Below are 23613 nucleotides of genomic sequence, written 5' to 3' on the forward strand. Positions count from 1 at the left end.
CATGATCTGTCGCAGGCAGCAAGAAAACCGCTACTGCTCTTACAGTCCGACCCAACTATCGCAGAGGTTTTCTTCCCTTGGCTCTTGCACTGGCACTTTCTTCCCCTCGGCCGTTCAAAGCGCTAACCTTTGTTCAACTTTCGACCTAATCAATCTCCAGATAAGGGCCTATTAATGGTTACTCATAACCGCACGTACGCAAACATTGTAGTACCCTCTAATGGGTAATTTGGAGTTCTATTTAATGTTGTTGTCGTGGTGTGTAAGTGTTATTGTAGAACATATGAAAATGTAGCAGCAAGAATAACAGTACTATTTGAAATAAATAATTAAATGAGATGTCACTCACATTGTTGTGAACATCATCCTTTTGACTAGTATGCCACGCTTTCGGGTGATCACACTCTAATATAAGCAATTTTTGTTCGCTGACGACTACATTTACAGGTCTAGTCAGCTGAATGCTTGACTCGATTTCTCGATTCAGCTGTAAGGTTATCTTTCGCTCCTGGTACTTCAGTTCGCAGATTCCTCGGGCGAGATCTATTATTGCTTCTCTAGCCAGGAGAAATTCGAACTCCAAAATTATTGGTACAGCCAGGTTTTCCATAACTAGGAACGTGCTATCATTTCAGAAGGAAAGCTCTACCTGCGTTTGGAACTTCACCGTCTGCGACTTCTTTGCCAAAGCTCCTATAACTTTACAATTGCTCACTGGCAGAAACGGTAATCTCTTGACTTGCATAACCCTCTCGAAAAATTGCTCACTTATCACTGAAATGTTTGCGCCAGTATCAAGGAGTACTGAGGTAATAATTCCATTTACTGATCCATTAACTATTTCTTGTATATATTCTGCTGTTTCATTATCAGAGACGGCATCTTCTTGATATAATTCGTCCTCTAATTTTATTCCATCCTGATACCTAATCATATTAATTCTGTTGTGAATAGACCAATTGCCTTCATTTTTTACTCCCGTCTCCTGACGCAGGCCTACAGGTATCGAATCTAGTTTGTCGGATTCCTTGTTGCTTGTTTCGTATCCGGTGATACTTCCACAATTCTCATATTCTCGGTATTATTAGATGGAGGTGGTCTGTTTGGATCCCACGACTGTGAAAACGGACTGTTTGGTACAAAAATGGTTCAAATGGCTCTGAGCACTATGGGACTCAACTGCTGAAGTCACTAGTCCCCTAGAACTTTGAACTAGTTAAACCTAACTAACCTAAGGACATCACACGCATCCATGCCCGTGGCAGGATTCGAACCTGCGACCGTAGCGGTCTCGCGGTTCCAGACTGCAGCGCCAGAACCGCGCGGCCACTTCGGCCGGCTGTTTGGTACAGGTACAGTGTGTATATAATTTACAGACTGGCCTTGGTTTGGAAAATTGTAGTAGGTTTGCCAATGACTCGGCCCTGGCTCTTGCCAGTACTGATTGTCATTGCGCGTATTTTTCGGTCTATCTTTGTATGGACTTCCGGATTTGCTATCGTTTCTCTTTCTTTTATTTTGATGGTTATTATTTGCATTCTTATTTGAATACTGCCTCTGATCATCATTCGCATGTTGACAGTATCGGTTTCCTTGGCGATTATGGTTACTGGGATTGTCCTGTTTCTGGTGATAATTATCTCTTCCATTGTAATTGTTATTACCATTAAATTTATTTTTATTCTTCTTCGGACTATTTTCGCCACTAGTACTGTTGTTCCCATTCCAAGAGCTTTTTCGCCGGCCGAAGTGGCCGTGCGGTTAAAGGCGCTGCAGTCTGGAACCGCAAGACCGCTACGGTCGCAGGTTCGAATCCTGCCTCGGGCATGGATGTTTGTGATGTCCTTAGGTTAGTTAGGTTTAACTAGTTCTAAGTTCTAGGGGACTAATGACCTCAGCAGTTGAGTCCCATAGTGCTCAGAGCCATTTGAACCAAGAGCTTTTTCCTTTGGAATAGTTGGTATTAGAATTTCCTGTATCTGAACCTTTGAACCTTTTCGTACATCTTCCTGGACCAGGTCTAGTGAGTCTATTACGGACAGAAATTCCTTAAGGTCAGTGTCCGTAACATTGACCAGCTTCTCTCTTATGTTAATCAGTATCCTTGCTTTTAATACTCTCAATAGATCGCGGGTAGTGACCGGCTCGTCCCAATACCGAGTCATGTTGATGTACACTCCTGGAAATGGAAAAAAGAACACATTGACGCCGGTGTGTCAGACCCACCATACTTGCTCCGGACACTGCGAGAGGGCTGTACAAGCAATGATCACACGCACGGCACAGCGGACACACCAGGAACCGCGGTGTTGGCCGTCGAATGGCGCTAGCTGCGCAGCATTTGTGCACCGCCGCCGTCAGTGTCAGCCAGTTTGCCGTGGCATACGGAGCTCCATCGCAGTCTTTAACACTGGTGGCATGCCGCGACAGCGTGGACGTGAACCGTATGTGCAGTTGACGGACTTTGAGCGAGGGCGTATAGTGGGCATGCGGGAGGCCGGGCGGACGTACCGCCGAATTGCTCAACACGTGGGGCGTGAGGTCTCCACAGTACATCGATGTTGTCGCCAGTGGTCGGCGGAAGGTGCACGTGCCCGTCGACCTGGGACCGGACCGCAGCGACGCACGGATGCACGCCAAGACCGTAGGATCCTACGCAGTGCCGTAGGGGACCGCACCGCCACTTCCCAGCAAATTAGGGACACTGTTGCTCCTGGGGTATCGGCGAGGACCATTCGCAACCGTCTCCATGAAGCTGGGCTACGGTCCCGCACACCGTTAGGCCGTCTTCCGCTCACGCCCCAACATCGTGCAGCCCGCCTCCAGTGGTGTCGCGACAGGCGTGAATGGAGGGACGAATGGAGACGTGTCGTCTTCAGCGATGAGAGTCGCTTCTGCCTTGGTGCCAATGATGGTCGTATGCGTGTTTGGCGCCGTGCAGGTGAGCGCCACAATCAGGACTGCATAGACCGAGGCACACAGGGCCAACACCCGGCATCATGGTGTGGGGAGCGATCTCCTACACTGGCCGTACACCACTGGTGATCGTCGAGGGGACACTGAATAGTGCACGGTACATCCAAACCGTCATCGAACCCATCGTTCTACCATTCCTAGACCGGCAAGGGAACTTGCTGTTCCAACAGGACAATGCACGTCCGCATGTATCCCGTGCCACCCAACGTGCTCTAGAAGGTGTAAGTCAACTACCCTGGCCAGCAAGATCTCCGGAGCTGTCCCCCATTGAGCATGTTTGGGACTGGATGAAGCGTCGTCTCACGCGGTCTGCACGTCCAGCACGAACGCTGGTCCAACTGAGGCGCCAGGTGGAAATGGCATGGCAAGCCGTTCCACAGGACTACATCCAGCATCTCTACGATCGTCTCCATGGGAGAATAGCAGCCTGCATTGCTGCGAAAGGTGGATATACACTGTACTAGTGCCGACATTGTGCATGCTCTGTTGCCTGTGTCTACGTGCCTGTGGTTCTGTCAGTGTGATCATGTGATGTATCTGACCCCAGGAATGTGTCAATAAAGTTTCCCCTTCCTGGGACAATGAATTCACGGTGTTCTTATTTCAATTTCCAGGAGTGTATTTTTCAATGTATTTTCGTAGAGAGCCCATCTTCGGATTATATACTTGTGCATTGTAAACCATTTTTGTAAGTCTTTCTTGTATCGAAGCTGACCAAAACTGATCAAGAAACGCCCCCTCAAAATCACGGAAAGTTTGGCAAGTCTCGGCAGCATTTAATACCCAAAGCGGAGCGTCCCCCGCAATAAGTAATACCACGAATTGTATCTTCTGTTCTTCCCTCCAAGGTTTCGGAAGGGCACTTCTGAAGTTACGTATAAATACAACTGGGTAGATATTCTTTTTGCTCTCTTCATTGAAAATCTGAAATTGACAATGTTTAATGAGGCTTTCCTCATGCATCTATGTACTCAAATGCATGGATCGGCTCTCATTATCAGGCGGCGTCCTCGTTTTGCTACAGGTACGGTCAGCTTCTAGTTTTGAATTTCTAGTATGCGCCAGTGACTGTGGTAATAAAGGCTGGCTATCACGGCTTGACTTATGATAAATTACAGCAGCGGTTGCTGGCAAACTTTGTGTATTACTCTGATTTATAACATGACCAGTGGACCAATGTTGTGGTCTATTCTGCAATGCCACACTAGCAGTCGGAAAATGTTCAATTTCTAAGTTACTGATTTCAGTGTGCATATCATTTACTTTGGTGGGAATGTCTGCTAACGGTTTGATCGTGTCTTTAACTGCGTTTATCTCCGCATTAATGTGTGCTGACAACGCTTTATCCCTGTTGATTATCACTTGGTTAATATTTTGAACAATTTCTTTGTCCCGCTGGATAAAGACCTCATTGATTTGTTCTAAGAATTTTCTTTCTCTTTCCTGTTCTTTTAATTCGCGTTGCTCTGTTTTTAAAGCCTTCGCCTGTAAACGCTGCTGCTCTTTAAGAGCTGCTTCTTCCCTGCGTCGCTTTTCTTTTAAAGCCTTTGCTTCTAAACGTTGCTGCTCTTTAAAGCTTCTTCTTCCCTACGTTGCTTTTCTATCAATTCTAATTTCTAAAGTAATATGGCTAATATATTGCCGTCTGGCAATGGCATAACTTGAGTATTGGTAAGACCTGCCCCCCGCCCGGTGAAATTGCTATCATTTGCTTCTAAAGCTTTAACTACTGGAGTGTCACTCAACACTGGCAACTCCTCATTTTCAGTGTCACTTGACATGTCCGGTAAAAGAATATTATCAACAACATTCAAGCTCTCTACGTCGTGCACCAAAGTGTGCGGAATTTGGCTCACTTGAGCATCTGTCACTAAATCTGTATCAGCCTGCTCATTCGTTTTAGTCTGCTTCTTAGGCCTAACCATTTTTATCAGCAAATATCTCACACTATAAAGCAATTACAACAAATTCAAATCCCCAAAAATATTCTATAACTAACACAGGAATTAATCACTACAACTAAAGGTGTTTGTGTACACAATTCACTAGATACAAGAAAATATTTGAAAATGCTTCTCGCAGCCAGAATATGATGCTCTTACTTCTTACGGCTGGAGGGACTTCGGGTTGCTTGAACTCGAGGGAGGTAAAAGCTCGTTCGCCGAGTTATAACGTAGTCGGCGCGTTGGGGCGAAAGGAGTCAAGAAAACGTCGACATCCGATATCAGCCCAATCGCAGTCCAATCCACACCCTAGACACCCCAGAAAAATCTTCATAAATCATCCTAACAACCAATCAAGAAACACCACTCATTACACATTCCAACCCCCCCCTCCACCCACCCCCCACCCCCCATCTCAGACAGAAGGTATATGCCTGAACAGTCACGATCCTTCGAAACAAAAACGAGGGATACAGAATCCCATCCGACACTACTACACGGATACAGTGTTTTGTAATTCTGCAGTGCACGAACAGATGTTAGCTGTGTGCTCGTGGTATACGTGACCGCGCTCCGCTGATAGGTGAAGCTACCGGGAAGACAGGGCTGCTCACTGTTCACAAACTGCCAGGTAACGGTTCGGTGTTTACAACAGTGTCTTGAACGTTTTGTTGGTATATGAAAACGCCAAAAAAGTAAGTATAAATATCTCACATTGGCGATCTATACACAAAAAGAACTACACTGATTACAATATTTGCACTCGGGCCCCACGTGACAGGGCGCCAATTTAATGGGTATTTTAGAGTTATATTCAATGTTGTTGTTGCCGGCCGCGGTGGTCTAGCGGTTCTGGCGCTGCAGTCCGGAATCGCAGGACTGCTACGGTCGCAGGTTCGAATCCTGCCTCGGGCATGGGTGTGTGTGATGTCCTTAGGTTAGTTAGGTTTAAGTAGTTCTAAGTTCTAGGGGACTTATGACCTAAGATGTTGAGTCCCATAGTGCTCAGAGCCATTTGAACCATTTTGAACCAATGTTGTTGTTGTGGCGTGTAAGTGATATTGTAAAACATATGAAAATGTTGCAGCAAGAATAACAGTATTATTTGAAATAAATAAATAAACTCTGATAATTTTTATTTATGTGCTGCTGAGCCCGACAATAACGATTTTCAATAATTCCATACTTGACATTAAAATGTATGTACCAAATAACTAATACATCACACCACCATCTCTACCCATAACAACACTGGTGTAAATATTTCTATTTAAAGTCACTGATGAATTAGTTTTGGAAAAATTAATGTTACGCACCAACCATAAAATTATTTCATTACGTAAAGTCTAAAATTGTTCTAATGAACGTTATCTTCTCTTTTACAATAGAAAAATAATAAATTCCTGTAGGTACTTGTCCTCGGAGTTCAAATATTGTAATATCTACCGAAAGAATTAACGCCTGATTATTTCTGCAGTTTAAAATTGTCGCTCCATACGCTCACGTAATGGCGTCAAACAAAGCACAGTCTGGACTGCTGCCGACACAAAACTTAAAACATTGATAGTTGATTATTTAGTTACAAATAAAAGTCCGCACACTAGAATTCTATTTAGTAAATTTTACGTTATATTTTTCCTTCAACCACTTATGACTACCCTTTACAATATTTAAAAGGGCAGACCTCAGTTTGTCTTCGATCCCATCCGCTTCATACAACATAGAGAAGAAGGAAGAATTCCACAGACAATACAGAGCCATCTTTTAGTGGTATTACATTTTGTTATGTGGCTATTCTTTGTAGGAAACTGGTTATAAAACAATAAAACGTATTGTCATTATTTCACAATATAATAATAATTCGCAATATAATAGTAAGTGTTTTCTCAGTTAAAAGTCATTTCTGGAAAAACACTCGGTAATTCACAAGTCCCGAGCACTGTCCCACACACTGGCGACACAAAATATTCGCATTGACATTACACTCCACATCCTGCGAGATCACACTTAGTGGAAACTAACCAACATGCAGAGATGGCAGTAGACCTTTTGTGTGGCGTGCAGGAGCTCCACCCTATACGGGAAAAAAAATCTGCATCTATACTCTGAAAACCACCGTGGGTGCATGAAAGAGGCTACGTCCCATCGTACCAATTATTAAGATTTGCTACCGCTCGATTAACATATATAATAAAGATGGCGGCCACTGAGTGACGCGCGTTTCTTTGGCTCGCGAGTTTTTCCGCTCATTGAAGGTGTTACAGAGAACTGCGGCAGTCCACAACGTGTGCATCCGACTAATCAAGTGTTACTTGCCGTGGTGTGTTGTTCTCCGTTGATTACCACAAGTGATAAGTGAGTGAAAAATGGGAAGAGCACGAGCAAGCGGCAGCAGGCGAGGCTACAGGGGCGCAGGCAGCGCGGGCGCCCGGTCTCCGGCGGCAGGTGAGGCCCCGCTTCCCGACATCGGGGAGCTCGTTCGGTCCCAGGTGAGTGCGGCGCTGCACAGTAAAGACACGCTGGACGTAATCGTGCAATCCATCACGGACTCTGTAACGGCCGCGGTCATGGACAAACTGCAAGAGTCTGTCGGGCGCAACAGCACCGAAATCCAGTCTCTTAAAAAGTCCCTGGCCGCACAAGAGAAAAAAGCCGCCAACCTAGAAGCTAAACTGTCTGCGGCCACCGATGAAATTGAGCAGTATCAGCGAAGGAACAGCTTGCGCTTGTTCGGGGTAGCTGAAAACGATCGTGAAAACACCGACGACCTGGCCATTAGCCTCGTGCGTGAAAAACTTGGCGTGCAGATCGACGTGGCCGATATTGACAGAAGCCATCGTGTTGGGCGCAGGATACCAGGTGCCATGAAACCCAGGCCCGTAATAATTAAATTTGTGTCATACCGGAAAAGAGCTGAAGTGTTTGCTCAGAAAAGAAAACTCGCCAAGAGTGGGGTTACCCTGAGGGAAGATCCCACGCGCGAAAGACTAAAAGTTTTGAACACTGCGATCACACAGTTCGGCCTTCAAACTGTATGGACCCAGGATGGCAGGATCGTAGTCAAGACGGAAGGAGGGAGGAAAACGGTGACGAACATGTCCGAACTGAAAGACTGAGCGAAATCTCGCGAGACACAAAGTCTCATATTGTACTCTGTCTAATATAAGTTTTCATTTTTTTACGTAAATATTGCTTCGTTATTTCTATAAGTACCATAAGTACTCTATTTAAAAACAGTCAATTGTTTCATATAAATATTGCTTCTTTATTTGTCTATCATAAGTGCTCATGTATATTCATATTGTCAGTCAAACGGGAATTAACATTCTCCATTAACAGGAATCTCCTTAAAACCGCCCTTCTGTATCTGTTATTTTCATCCTCGTCACTACCACTACTACTACTATTATCTTTTTCGTAACCACTACTGCCACTTTCCATCTTTCTTTTCACTCCCTTCTCCGATACCTCCAGCTTGTCTTTCACCTTTAGCCCACAGACGCTTGAGTCAGTCACGACCTTGGACACACTTGTAAATATGTCTTCCCCCGCGAAATCCAGCTTTTGTCCCTCTTCCGGCCAGCAGGCAGACGGAGCGCGCTCGGTCCTACAGGCGGCCACAATGGGACGGACCGGTTCCGGCGGCGGGCTCTTTGTGGCCCACGCGAACGCTCAGTCGCTTACGGCTCACTTCGACGAGTGACCTGTTCTGCCAATCGCTGTTCCATATTATCCTCGTCTCTGAAACTTGGTTGAAACCAAACATTTCTTCCGACGCTATCCGAACCACTGGTTACTCTCTCCTAAGGGCAGATCGTGAAACACGACGCGGGGGTGGTGTGGGTGCCTATGTTCGCTCTGATCTGAGACCTACTATACTATGCACATCGGATACAAAGGGCGAAGGAGAAGCAGAGTTCTTGTTTTTCGAAATAAATACATCAAATCATAAACTGCTAATTGGATTAATCTATAAACCTCCAAACGTCGGTGCTATTTCCTCCTTTCAGTCTGCCCTGTCCTCGCTCGTGACACTGTATGAACACATAATCATTATGGGCGACACAAACATCGACTTACAGTTAAAATCTCCCTCTGCAGAAAAACTAAGGAGACTGTTCCACTCCAATGATATGAGTTTAACACCGCTGGACCCAACTCATCACGCGCCACACAGCCATACACTCATAGATATAATAGCAACAAAGCGACCAGATAAAATAATTCGCGCCAATCAGACATCCGCTCCAGGACTCTCTGCTCATGACGTGATATTCTTAAATTACTCAGTGCATACTACCAAAGAAAAATCTCACCTGGTAACCTACAGAAACCTAAAAAATGTTAACCATGACGCTCTTCAAAAGGATTGCTCAGACATCCCTTGGCATGATATAAGCAATGAACCGATTTTAGACGGAAAAATTCGGGAATTATGTCGCAAAATTATTGCACTGTATGATGAACATGCTCCTCAACGCACTGTCAAGGTAAAGAGAGCTCCCGTTCCGTGGCTCACCACTGCATTACGCCAGTTAATGAATAAACGTGATGCTGCACATAGGGCCTTCAAGCGTAACCCAACTCCCGAGGCGTACGAAGCTTATAGGAAACTCCAAAATAGAAGTAAGCAAAGCGTGAGGAATGCCAAAATCAGACATGCCCGCTCTGTCGTATGCGGCATATCAAAACCTGCTGCACTGTGGAAAAAGCTGCGCAGTTTCGGTATAGGGAAGCGAAGATCTGACGCTGTTTATCAAGCGTCTGCAGAAGAATTAAACGATTTCTTCTCAACAGCTGTAAACTGGCACGCAGCAACAAATTACCAGCCCCAAGATATCTATCTTTCGAGAGACAAGTTTTTCCTAAAACATGTCACTACCGGCACAGTACACAAGGCAATTATGAGAATCTCTTCCGAGGCAGTAGGAAATGATGGAGTGAGCATTGGTATGATTAAGAACGTCGTAGACACTATTACTCCAGTTATCACAGACATCTTCAACCTGTCTCTTGTCAGTAGTACATATCCTACTGAGTGGAAGCAAAGCTTAATTCAACCTATACCCAAGACTGACAACCCTAAGTCGCCAGGTGACTACAGGCCGATCAGCATACTACCTGCAATATCTAAAGCCCTAGAATACATCGTCCATGAACAGCTGACGGATTACCTCAAAACTCATAACATCCATGACAAATACCAGTCAGGCTTTCGAAAGCACCATAGTACAGCAACTGCATTAATCAAAGTAACTGATGACATTAAACATGCTATGGACAGACGTGAAGCTACCATCCTAACACTGCTTGACTTTAGCAAGGCTTTTGATACAGTTGACTTTGATATATTATTAATTAAAATGAAGCAACTTTCTCAAACAGCGCAATACACTGGTTCGACAGCTACCTCAAAAACAGAAGTCAACAAGTCATTTGTGGGTCGGAAAAGTCATCATGGAAAAAAGTGCGCTCTGGAGTTCCCCAAGGCTCCGTCCTTGGTCCATTACTCTTCTCACTGTACATTAATGATATTTCTTCAGTGATTCACTCCTGCAACTACCATCTATATGCCGACGACATCCAACTGTACATAAGTGCAAGCCCCAAGAACATTGCTGACGCAGTAGCGAGTATGAACGCAGATCTTTGCTCTGTTTCTCGATGGGCACAGAACCTAGGTCTGAAACTAAACCCCAAGAAATCCCAGGTCATACTTATATCTCATCCAAAGGTAATCAGCCGGTACTTTCGCGAAACAGTCCCTCAAATACTCCTCAATGGTACCCAACTACCATACCAAAAAACAGTAAAAGACCTTGGAATAATCTTGGATGAACACCTAAACTGGGAAGAACAAACAGTCACAGCTTGCCGGGAATCGCTCTCCTCCCTACATGCAATTCAAAAATTTAGAAAAATATTTCCAACCCATGTTAAACAAAAATTAGTCCAAACACTAGTCTTGCCTAATCTTTACTACTGCGATGTAGTTCAACACGGCACAAATAGTGAAAATTCGAGATGCCTCGACGTAGTGATGAATGCTTGCGTTAGATACGTATGCAATATACGGTTGTATGATCATATCAGTCCTCCATACTCCCAGCTAGGTTGAATACACCCACATAAGGCACGCGATCTCCACACGATGTGCTTACTTCATCGATTTCTTAGCAACTGGTGCCCCCAATACTTATCTTCTCACATTAAACACCTATCATCATTCCACAACCGCAATACCAGATCGGATACGTCTAGCATCCTGGCTGTACCTTTACATAACACAAAATCTTTCTCTGTGTCATTCTCCATCTCAGCCATACGACTGTGGAACGCGCTCCCCTGTGATCTTCGTCTTATCCAGAACCACTCAACATTCAAGAGGGAACTTAAGACTTACATATTAGGGACGGTATAGCCACCATTGTTGTGCCCCTCTTATCTCATTCTTTCTCCTCTTCATCATAGCTTCGAATTTTACCATTCTATTTCTCTTCCTCTAACCTATCTACCTCTTCTATATCTCTTTCACCCCATTCTATCGTCTTATGTCTTTGCTCGATGAGAATAACTCACAAGCTGCAAGAATATAACGAGAAAATTCCCAACTAGGAATAGGACTGACATTCATAAAAGAAAAATATGTTTACTTTCATATACATAGCCATTACTATTATTATTATTATTTTTCTTGATTGTTATAATTATTTTTTGATTGTTATAATTATCATTGTACTACTTTTATAATCTCTATATTTTTTCTTTAACATTAATACTGTATAACATGTTATATGTCCTTAATGTTCTGTAGAAACTGAAATTTGTTCAATCTGAGTATGCCTGGTTAGGTGTAAGAGAGGGCCTGAAGGCCCTAATCTTGCCAGGTAAAATAAATGCATAAATAAATAAATAAATACGGAGCACGGGAAGAATGATTGTTTGACCGCCTCTGTGCGTTCCGTAATTATTGTAATCTTATCCTCACGATCCCTATGTGAGCGATACTTAGGAGGTTGCAGGATATTCCTAGAGCCATCTTTTCAAACCGGTACTTGAAACTTTGTTAATAGACTACGTCTATCTTCAAGAGTCTTCCAGTTCAGATCCTCCAGTATCTCTGTTACACTGTCCCATGGTGAAACAAATCTGTAGCAATTTGTGCTCCCCTTCTCTGAATACGTTCAATATCTCCTGTTAGTCCTGTTTCATGTGGATCCCACACATTTGCGCAATATTCTAGAACCAGTCGCATGAGTTATTTGTAAGCAATCTTCTTTGTAGACTGATTGCACTTCCCAAGTATTCTACCAATAAACCGAAGTCTATCACCTGCTTTACCCACGACGTAGTCTATGTGATCATGTCATTTCATAGCCCTACAAAGAGTTAAACGCACAAATTTGTATGAGTTGGCCGGTTCCAGCAGTGACTCATTGGTATTACAGTCATAGGATACTACGTTTCTTCGTTTTGTGAAGTGCAAAATTTTACATTTCTGGACATGTAAAGAAAGTTGCCAATCTTTGTACCACTTCGAAATCTTATCAAGACATGCCTGAATATTTATACAGCTTCTTTCAGATACTACTTCATGGTAGATAACTGCATAATATGCGAAATGCCTGCTGTTACTATTAACATTGTCTGCAAGGTCATTAATATATAGCATGAACAGCAAGGTTCCCAACACAGTTCCCCGGGGCACGCCCGAATTTACCTGTAAATCTGACGGCGACTCTCCATACAAGATAACATGCTGCGACCTACCTACCAAAACCAGTCACAAATTTCATTTGTTACCCTATGTGATCGTACTTCTGACGAAAAGTACAGGTGTGGTACTGAGTCAAATGCTTTTCGGAAATCGAGAAATATGGCATTTGCCTGACTGCTTTGATCCAAAGCTTGCAGTGTGTCATGTATGAAAAGTGCGAGTTGGGTTTCACATGATCGATGTTTTCGGATTCCATGCTGGTTGGCATTGCGGAGGTCATTCAGCTCAAGGTATTACATTATGTATGAGCTCAGAATATGTTCCAAGATTCTACAACAAATCGATATCAAGAACAATGGACGGCAGTTTTGTGGATGACTTCTACTACCCTTCTTATAGACTGTTGCGACCTGGCTGTTTTCCAAGAAGTGGTCACAGTTTTTTGTTCGAGGGATCTTGTAATATTTCTGGCTTAGTCAGCCATCATATTAGGCTCCAAGAAGCTGTTCACAGAGCAGTGGAGATGCAAGAGGTATATAGATGACAAAATGTGATGTGAGGTACCTGTGACAGATGTTAGATTCGGTACCATTCCCGTGAGAAAGACCGCCTGCAAATGCTACTGCTCTGTGTTTACGTGTTGACATCCAAGCAGGGATAGTGTGAGAGCTTCGCTCTTGAGAGATTACCTATTAGTTTACAGTTCTATCAAAATTTGGTTCAATTTATTTATATATTTCCAAAATTGTGAGTTGTCTTCGAGAACATCCCAATTTTTGGAAATCTTAGTCAGCCATCATATTAGGCTCCAAGAAGCAGTTCCCACAGCAGTGGAGATGCAAGAAGTATATAGATGACTAAATGTGGTGTGAGGTACCTGTGACAGATGTTAGATTCGGTACCATTCCCGTGAGAAAGACCGCCTGCAAATGCTACTGCTCTGTGTTTACGTGTTGATATCCAAGCAGGGATAGTGTGAGAGCTTCGCTCTTGAGAGATTACCTATTAGTTTACAGTTCTATCAAAATTTGGTTCAATTTATTTATATATTTCCAAAATTGTGAGTTGTCTTCGAGAACATCCCAATTTTTGGAAATCTTAGTCAGCCATCATATTAGGCTCCAAGAAGCAGTTCCCACAGCAGTGGAGATGCAAGAAGTATATAGATGACTAAATGTGGTGTAAGGTACCTGTGACAGATGTTAGATTCGGTACCATTCCCGTGAGAAAGACCGCCTGCATAATGCTACTGCTCTGTGATTGGCTGCTGTGTTCGGAGCAAGGGCGCCAAAACGTTGAAGTATAGTTATTATTATTAGTTAAACTACTAATTGTAATGACTCACTTTTTAATATCAATATCTCTCAACAACTGACTATCAATCACTCATTTTAGAATTATTAAAAACAATTTAAATCAAAAACAAAAGACTAACGAATTTGCAGACGAAGCACATCAGAAGCGTTCGGGTCACGCCTTTTCTGGTTGTTGTTGTTGTGGTCTTCAGTCCTGAGACTGGTTTGATGCAGCTCTCCATGCTACTCTATCCTGTGCAAGCTTCTTCATCTCCCAGTACCTACTGCAACCTACATCCTTCTGAATCTGCTTAGCGTACGCATCTCATGGTCTCCCTCTACGATTTTTACCCTCCACGCTGCCCTCCCTTGATGCCTCAGAACATGTCCTACCAACCGATCCCTTCATCTAGTCAAGTTGTGCCACAAACTTCTCTTCTCCCCAATCCTATTCAATACCTCCTCATTAGTTATATGATCTACCCATCTAATCTTCAGCATTCTTCTATAGCACCACATTTCGAAAGCTTCTATTCTCTCCTTGTCCAAATTAGTTATCGTCCATGTTTCACTTCCATACATGGCTATACTCCATACAAATACTTTCAGAAACGACTTCCTGACACTTAAATCTATACTCGATGTTAATAAATTTCTCTTCTTCAAAAACGCTTTCCTTGCCATTGCCAGTCTACATTTTATATCCTCTCTACTTCGACCATCATCAGTTTTTTTTCGCCCCAAATAGCAAAACTTCTTTACTACTGTAAGTGTCTCATGTCCTAATCTGATTCCCTCAGTATCACCCGACTTAATTCGACTACATTCCATTATCCTCGTTTTGCTTTTGTTGATGTTCATCTTAAATCCTCCTTTCAAGACACTGTCCATTCCGTTCAACTGCTCTTCCAAGTCCTTTGCTGTCTCTGACAGAATTACAGTGTCATCGGCGAACCTCAAAGTTTTTATTTCTTCTCCATAGATTTTAATTCCTACTCCGAATTTTTCTTTTGTTTTCTTCACTGCTTGCTCAATATACAGATTGAATAACATCGGGGAGAGGCTACAACCCTGTCTCACTCCCTTCCCAACCACTGCTTCTCTTTCGTGTCCTTCGACTCTTATAGCTGCCTTCTGGTTTCTGTACAAATTGTAAACAGCCTTTCGCTCCCTGTATTTTACCCCTACCACCTTCAGAATTTGAAAGACAGTATTCCAGTGAACATTGTCAAAAGCTTTCTTTAAGTCTACAAATGCTAGAAACGTAGGTTTGCCTTTCCTTAATCTAGCTTCTAAGATAAGTCGTAGGGTCAGTATTACCTCACGTGTTCCTATATTTCTACGGAATCCAAACTGATCTTCCCCGAGGTCGGCTTCTACCAGTTTTTCCATTCGTCTGTAAAGAATTCGCGTAAGTATTTTGCATCCGTGACTTATTAAACTGATAGTTCGGTAATTTTCACATCTGTCAACACCTGCTTTCTTTGGGATTGGAATTATTACTTTCTTCTTGAAGTCTGCGGGTATTTAGCCTGTCTCATACATCTTGCTCACCAGATGATAGAGTTTTGACATGACTGGCTCTCCCAAGGCCGTCAGTAGTTCTAATGGAATGTTGTCTATTCCTGAGGCCTTGTTTCGACTCAGGTCTTTCAGTGCTCTGTCAAACTCTTCACGTAGTATCGTATCTCCCATTTCATCTTCATCTACATCCTCTTCCATTTCCATAATATTGTCCTCAAGTACATCACCCTTGTATAGACCCTTTATATACTCCTTCTACCTTTCTGCTTTCCCTTCTTTGCTTACAACTGGCTTTCCATCTGAGCTCTTGATATTCATGCAAGTGGCTCTCTTTTCTCCAAAGGTCTCTTTAATTTTCTTGTAGGCAGTATCTACCTTACCCCTAGTGAGATAAGCCTCTACATCCTTACATTTGTCCTCTAGCCATCCCTGCTTAGCCATTTTGCACTTCCTGTTGATATAATTTTTGATCTCATTTTTGAGACGTTTGTATTGATTTTTGCCTGCTTCATTTACTGCATTTTTATATTTTGTCCTTTCATCTATTAAATTCAATATTTCTTCCGTTACCCAAGGAGTTCTACTAGCCCTCGTCTTTTTACCAACTTGATCCTCTGCTGCCTTCACTACTTCATCCCTCAAAGCTACCCATTCTTCTTCTATTGTGTTTCTTTCCCCCATTCCTGTCAATTGTTCCTTTATGCTCTCCCTGAAACTCTGTACAACCTCTGGTTTAGTCAGTTTATCCAGGTCCCATCTCCTTAAATTCCCACCTTTTTGCAGTTTCTTCAGTTTTAATCTACAGTTCATAATCAATAGATTGTGGTCAGAGTCCACATCTGCCCCTGAAAATGTCTTAGAATTTAAAACCTGGTTCCTAAATCTCTGTCTTACCATTATATAATCTATCTGAAACCTGTCAGTATCTCCAGGCATCTTCCATGTATACAACCTTCTTTTATGATTCTTGAACCAAGTGTTAGCTATGATTAAGTTGTGCTCTGTGCAAAATTCTACCAGGCAGCTTCCTCTTTCATTTCTTAGCCCCAATCCACAACCACCTACTACGTTTCCTTCTCTCCCTCTTCCTACTACCGAATTCCAGTCACCCATGACTATTAAATTTTCGTCTCCCTTCACTATCTGAATAATTTCTTTTATTTCATCATACATTTCTTCAATTGCTTCGTCATCTGCAGAGCTGGTTGGCATATAATCTTGTACTACCGTAGTAGGCGTGGGCTTCGTGTCTATCTTGGCCACAATAATGCGTTCACTATGCTGTTTGTAGTAGCTTACCCGCACTCGTATTTTTTTATTCATTATTAAACCTACTCCTGCATTACCCCTATTTGATTTTGTATTTATAACCCTGTATTCGCCTCACCAAAAGTCTTGTTCCTCTTGGCAGCGAACTTCACTAATTCCTACTATATCTAACTTTAACCTATCCATTTCCCTTTTTAAATTTTCTAACCTACCTGCTCCATTAAGGGATCTGACATTCCACGCTCCGATCCGTAGAACGCCAGTTTTCTCTCTCCTGATAACGACGTCCTCCTGAGTAGTCCCCGCCCGGAGATCCGAATGGGGGACTATTTTACCTCCGGAATACTTTACCCAAGAGGACGCCATCAGCATTACACCATACAGTAAAGCTGCATGCCCTCGGGAAAAATTACGGGTGTAGTTTCCCCTTGTTTTCAGCCGTTCGCATTACCAGCAAAGCAAGGCCGTTTTGGCTAGTGTTACAAGGCCAGATCAGTCAATCATCCAGACTGTTGCCCCTGCAACTACTGAAAAGGCTGCTGCCGCTCTTCAGGAGCCACACGTTTGTCTGGCCTCTCAACAGATACCCCTCCGTTGTGGTTGCACCTACGGTACGGCTATCTGTATCGCTGAGGCACGCAAGCCTCCCCAACAACGGCAAGGTCCATGGTTCTTTGGGGGATGCCTTTTCTGGTACGGCGCGAAGTGTTTCGTGCTGTTCGTCGCTCTGGATTAGGCAGTCGAGAAGAACAGACATGTTGTCTGTGGCAGGATGTGTTTGCCAGTATTCAGTATTAAAAGATTCACTCCAGTAGTAATGAGGCACAGACACGTGCCACAAATAGTATAAAGACACATTTTCGTAAACATTGTGTTTGTTCATGTACTTTGCTGTAGCAGAAGGTGTTGTGTTAAGATCGTGTAGTCTTCTCGTGTGGCTATATTAAAATACGCGAGTGGCATCCCAAAGAAGTGATACATTATTTCAGAACAGAACCTCGCTAAAAGTCAGTTTCAGCCTCAAGACACAGAACCTACGACCTGCGTGCTGTTTTCTGCGCTGGAGACATCAACTTGAAGACAGCAGGTTAGTGAACTATAACAGAACCTTCGTATTCCACACAGTGCAGTGGAAGCAACCAGGCGCCGCTCGTGTACTGCATGCACAGAACAAATGTGCTCAGTGACCCGTCATCTGCAATAATGCAGAGGAGGTAAAGGAGGATGATCGTTATTAACACTAACAATCTATTCATTCTTTCTTTCTTCCCGTAATCTACGATAGATCACAGTTGGAAGAGGGACTAGGTCTTCGGTGAGAAGACTGACCCCTGATCAGAAATCGCGATAACACCCGTATAAATACCCTTAAACGGAGTAACCAATGAGAAGTGTAGGAGAAGGGAAGCCCGGGTAGCAGCAGGGCTGCTCCGCAGGGCCTCCGTCTGAAATATAACCACTCCATTTGGCCTGCGACGCTAATAGGCGCCGGAGTGGACATACATCATCTCTACTCGCCGCAGGGCAGCAGCCGGATGAGTGATGCACGGCGCTATGGCCGCCTTATAAAACAATATAGCTCTACCGGAGAGTGGTCCCTGTGTGTGTGTGTGTATGTGTGTGTGCGTGCGAGCGCGCGTGCGTGTGTGGGCGAGCGCGCGTGCGTGTTTGCGGGTGTATTTGCGGGCTCTGGGGGCGCTACGCACAAGGGTAGTAGGCGTCGGCGACTTGGTCGGGGAGTCCCAAGTTCAGATAAATAGCCGGAATTTATATCCCGAGGAGGCGACAATTTATAGACCGGCGCGGCCCGGCGCGTTGGAGGGGGAACACCTCGGGACTTTGCCGGGACGTGCCGCGCGGGCTCCCCGCAACTGCCGACGCGCCGGTTAACGCTTCTGCTGCCATCTCCTGGCTCCCGGCGTAAATTACCGTGCTGCCATCTCTCGAGGGCGGTGGGGTAACTGCTTTCCGAGAATGTCTGCGATAAAATGTGGAGCAACAATGTAGCAACTATTTACTTTCCTCGCTTCTTCTTATCTTTGCTTACCTTCACTTGAATTTCTTCTAAACCACCTAATTTACATAAAGCAACTCCCACACGAATGTTACGAGCAAAGAAACTATGAAATGGTACTATACTCGTCGATGTTAAACAATCTTGCGAAAAATGTAGCTTCTTTGCTCTACAGGGTGAAAAGTATTTAAACCGACAAACTCTGGGAGGTTGAAGGGGACATCAAAACAAATATTTTTCCCTAATGTCATTTTTCCCTGTGAGGAATATTTAAACCGGTAGAGGAAGAATTCTCTGGCGGCAAATTAATTAAACCAACAAACACTTTTCCATTTTTTTAAGACCAAGAGACAACACCTTAACACAACCTAATTTCAATTACAGTAGATTTTCAAAAATGCCTCCATTGACACGTAAACAAAGGTTACACCGTCGGATCATGTTCTGTCTGACACGGGCAAAAACCCCAGGAGTATCCAGAATTGTTCCTGCTACTGCTACTATCTGGGCAACCAGATCCTCTTCTGAATCAACAGCGGTTGCGTAAACAAGGTTGCGCATCTCTCCCCACACAAAAAAGTCCAGAGGGGACATATCTCGGGATCGAGCAGGCTATGGTACAGGACCACATCTGCCAATCCACGTTTCTGGGAACCGTCGGTCCAGGAATCGACGCACACGAGGACTGAAATGTGCCGGCGTCCCGTCATGTTCGAACCACATGCGTTGTCTTGTAGGGAGCGGGACGTCTTCCAGCAATTTTGACAATGCTCTGGAGAGAAAATTGTAATAGTGCCTGCCATTTAATGGCCCAACAACCCCAACAACCCCGACTCATACATCAACGAAGAACCGCACTTGATGAGAGCTAGTAACTGTGGCATGTGGGTTATCCTCACTCCAAACATGATAATTGTGCATGTTGAAGACTCCATCATGCCCGAACGTTGCTTCATCGGCAAACAACACAGAGGATGGAAATGTAGAATGCATTTCACACTGTTCTAGGTACCACTGACAAAACTGTGCTCTGGATGGATAATCAATTGGTTCCAGGTTGTGGACACGCCGTAAGTGAAATGGACATAACAATTGCTCTCGAAGGACTGTTCTTAAATTCGTCTGATTCGTCCCCATGTTACGTGCAATTGCACGATTGCTGATTGAAGGATCTCGCTCCACATGCTGCAAGACAGCTTCCTCAAATTGCAGCGTTCTTACTGTGCGACGGCGTCCCTGTCCAGGTAATCTGCTAAATGACCCGGTCTCACGCAGACGTTGGTACACAGCAGGAAAGGTCGTTTGATACAGGATACGGCGATTAGGATATTGTTGTTGATAAACGAGCTGTGCTGCTCATCCAATGTGGTGCGCTACGTATTACGCACCAACCATATCAGTGTACTCACTCCAGGTGTGTCGCTTCATTAGTAAACAGACACAATGCACTACTACACTGGTGGACAGCAGTTGGCTCTGAGCACAATGGGACTTAACATCTTAGGTCATCAGTCCCCTAGAACTTAGAACTACTTAAACCTAACTAACCTAAGGACATCACACAACACCCAGCCATCACGAGGCAGAGAAAATCCCTGACCCCGCCGGGAATCGAACCCGGGAACCCGGGCGTGGGAAGCGAGAACGCTACCGCACGACCACGAGATGCGGGCGGACAGCAGTTGCCTACAACTGAAGATCGTAATACGGCCTCTAACAACTGAAGAGCGTAATACGGCCTCCACCTGTTTAAATAATCCTCATAGGAAAAAATGACATTAGGGAACAATATTTGTTTTGATGTCCCCTACAACCTCCCAGAGTTTGTCGGTTTAAATTCTTTTCACCCTGTATAACAACGACACTGAGCGACTGATGTACAGGGTGACAATTATTGAACTATATGAAAAAATGTAAATTAGTTACAAATTACGGCGTGCACACACATTATGCAACATGTAAACGTCACTACGGATATTCGGATTTAGGTTATGGAATGTTCGACATGTCTGCCATCATTGGCAATCATGTGGCGCATGAGAATAACGAAATTCTACGTGACCCGCTGAAGTGTCGGAACATCGATGCTGTCGATAACCTCCTGAATGGCTGTCTTCAGCACAGCAATGGTTTTGGGGTTATTGCTGTAGGCCTTGTCTGTAATACAGCCCCACAAAAAGGAGTCTCATGTATCCAGACCCCGAGAATATGGCTGCCAATCGAAGCCCATGCCAGTGGCCTGTGGGTACCCCAGAACCAGAATGCGGTCCCCAAAGCGCTCCTCCAGGACATTTTGCATAAACCACGCGTAATACAAATCAAGGTCACTTTGGATAACGGAGATGAATCATCTTCCAAAACATTCATGTACTATTCGCTAGTCACTGTGCCATCAATGAATATCGCTCTGAATATTCCGTGACTGGACACTGCACACCACGCACACGCCCGTTGAGTGTGCAGAGACTTCTCGATCGCGAAATGCGGATTCTCAGTCCCCCAAAGGCGCCAATTTTGCTTATAGATGTACCCATCCAAATGAAAGTGGACTTCGTCGCTGACCCAAACCATGCTAATTCTCATCACACCCCACGGCCAACTGTGCAGTTTGAACATTCTAACGCAAACCGTTCAGAGTTTATGACGATTTTATTTCATATAGTTCAATAATTGGCACCTTGTACATTGTACAGTAAGAAGCGTATGTGAATTTTAGAGTCAGAATACAGCTCTTCTTGCACTTGCAAGTACCTTTTAACTATCTGCTACGTCACATGTATAAGGTCTATGGTTAATTAGCTTAATTATTAACAGTGCAAGTTCAGGGTTACCAGATGACAGTCTTTAAAACAGAGGACACCTGGAGTCACAGTAAAATTTGCAAAAGTGTTATAGGTTACATGACATTTGTCCAAGTGGCATTAAGATAAATCATATTTTTACAGGTACACTCCTATACCATGAAAATATTTGCTCTGCACTGCGTGATATGCAGATGAAATATATGTAATACGTAGTATTTCATATCAGTTTACTCAACCATACACTGCTGCAATAATTTGTAGGAGATTTTCCCACAAACTATAAAAAATCTGCAGTAGTAAACTAGTGATGTTCATCTGTATCATTATTCTCTGAAGTACTCAGATATTCAATTGATGACCCAATTTCTGAAAGTAACTTCTTGCCTTGTAACATATCATCATGAGCTTGAACACTAGAGAAATCTTTATAATTATATTGCACTACGGTAATTCTCTTAACAGACTCAACACTGAGTCCATTTCTGTCTGTGGTCCACTGACGTTTACTAACGAAAAAATCCCATCTACAATAGCATTGTGAGTAGGAATAGCAAAGTAAAACTCTGCAGTTTTTAGCAGCACTGAGACACATGCAACTTCTTTGTCTTTTGGAAATATTTACACCAGATATCATTTGAGAACTACTGTTCTCCTCCGTTAACATTAGCCTGGTTCATAAAAAGTTTCTGAAAATTGCAGAGCACTTTGTATCATCTATTGTAATATTAAGCTTGCCGCTGAGATACACAATTGTTTGTTCCATATGTTCCCAGTTTGGAAAGTCCTTAAAACCAATCCAAGTAAATACTAAAAAATCTTGCTACTGAATCAACTACTTTTTTAGATACTTAACTGTTGCATCATACACCTTTTTCTCTTTCTAACAAATCACATTTAGAAACATAACCTTCATCCCTGTTTTTTCTAAAAATTAATTTTAGTGTCAAGGAATTGAAATTCTGGATCAGTCTTTTTTGAAGACATTCAACACACTCTCAAGAACACATGTCATCCCTACAAGAGAATTTTTCTCTTTTTCTAGGTCTAAAATATTTGAAATGTTATGGTGAAATAATGACATAAGAGAACAAACAAACCATACTAGTGCTTCAGTAAGTTGATAGTGAAAAAATATTTTAATCAAAATTTGAATATCATCCTGAGAAATAAAATATGATTTCAGTGTATGATACATTTCAATTGGATTGCTAACACATGGGAAAACAGACAGCCACCTAGTCATAGAATCACTCAATAATTGCCTTTTTTATACATCCACAAATTCACAAAAGTCCTTAAGACTTCCAGTGCGTAATATGCAAACAGAAAAATAATTAAATATTTTTAGTGCTATGGAATCAACACTTAATGTGAGTCCTGCATTAATACCATGTCGAATACAGTTATGTAAAAGGTGAGTGAGCAGCCAACTCCTACTAATCTATCATTTAAATTGTTTTTCAAAACATTATCTCCTGACCTCTTATGAATTCCACTAATTCCACCAAATTTTTTATTGTATTGTCCCCAGAAGAAGCAAAATATTTGTTATCAAAACCTTTGCACCAATACATGAAGTACCCTCTAAAACGTCAATAGACAGTTTGGCAGAGTAAGGTGGCAATACAGAATTAATGATTGCTTGTATTTTAGTGCGGCATATGACAGTTGTTTAGCTATATTTGAGTCTTGCAGTTCTCTTGTACAGGCCATTGATTTAAAACTTTGAGGTTGTTTGACACTGAAAAGGTACATGGTCTAGATCACTAAGTTTGGAATCCTTTTTTGCAAAAATGTCATCAACTTTGGATGAAAATGCAGCAGTACGACCCTGTATTTTGTGTTTACCAGTGCTTTGGTGAGCTTCTGGATCTATCTCCGCCCCCCCCCCCCCCCCCGCCCCCCAAATAATAATTATACATCATATTATAAGTTGTTCATTATAACAAATGCCGATCTTCTGTAGGCGAATTTCCAATGTCATAATACAGTATTGACATACTAATGACTGCCCGTTAATAAACGTTACTTTTACAAGCAAACAAGTGGAGAGGTAAGACATTCTGCCTCG

The sequence above is a fragment of the Schistocerca americana genome, chromosome 8 (genome assembly GCF_021461395.2).
Source record: "Schistocerca americana isolate TAMUIC-IGC-003095 chromosome 8, iqSchAmer2.1, whole genome shotgun sequence".
In the NCBI taxonomy this organism is placed as follows: domain Eukaryota; kingdom Metazoa; phylum Arthropoda; class Insecta; order Orthoptera; family Acrididae; genus Schistocerca; species Schistocerca americana.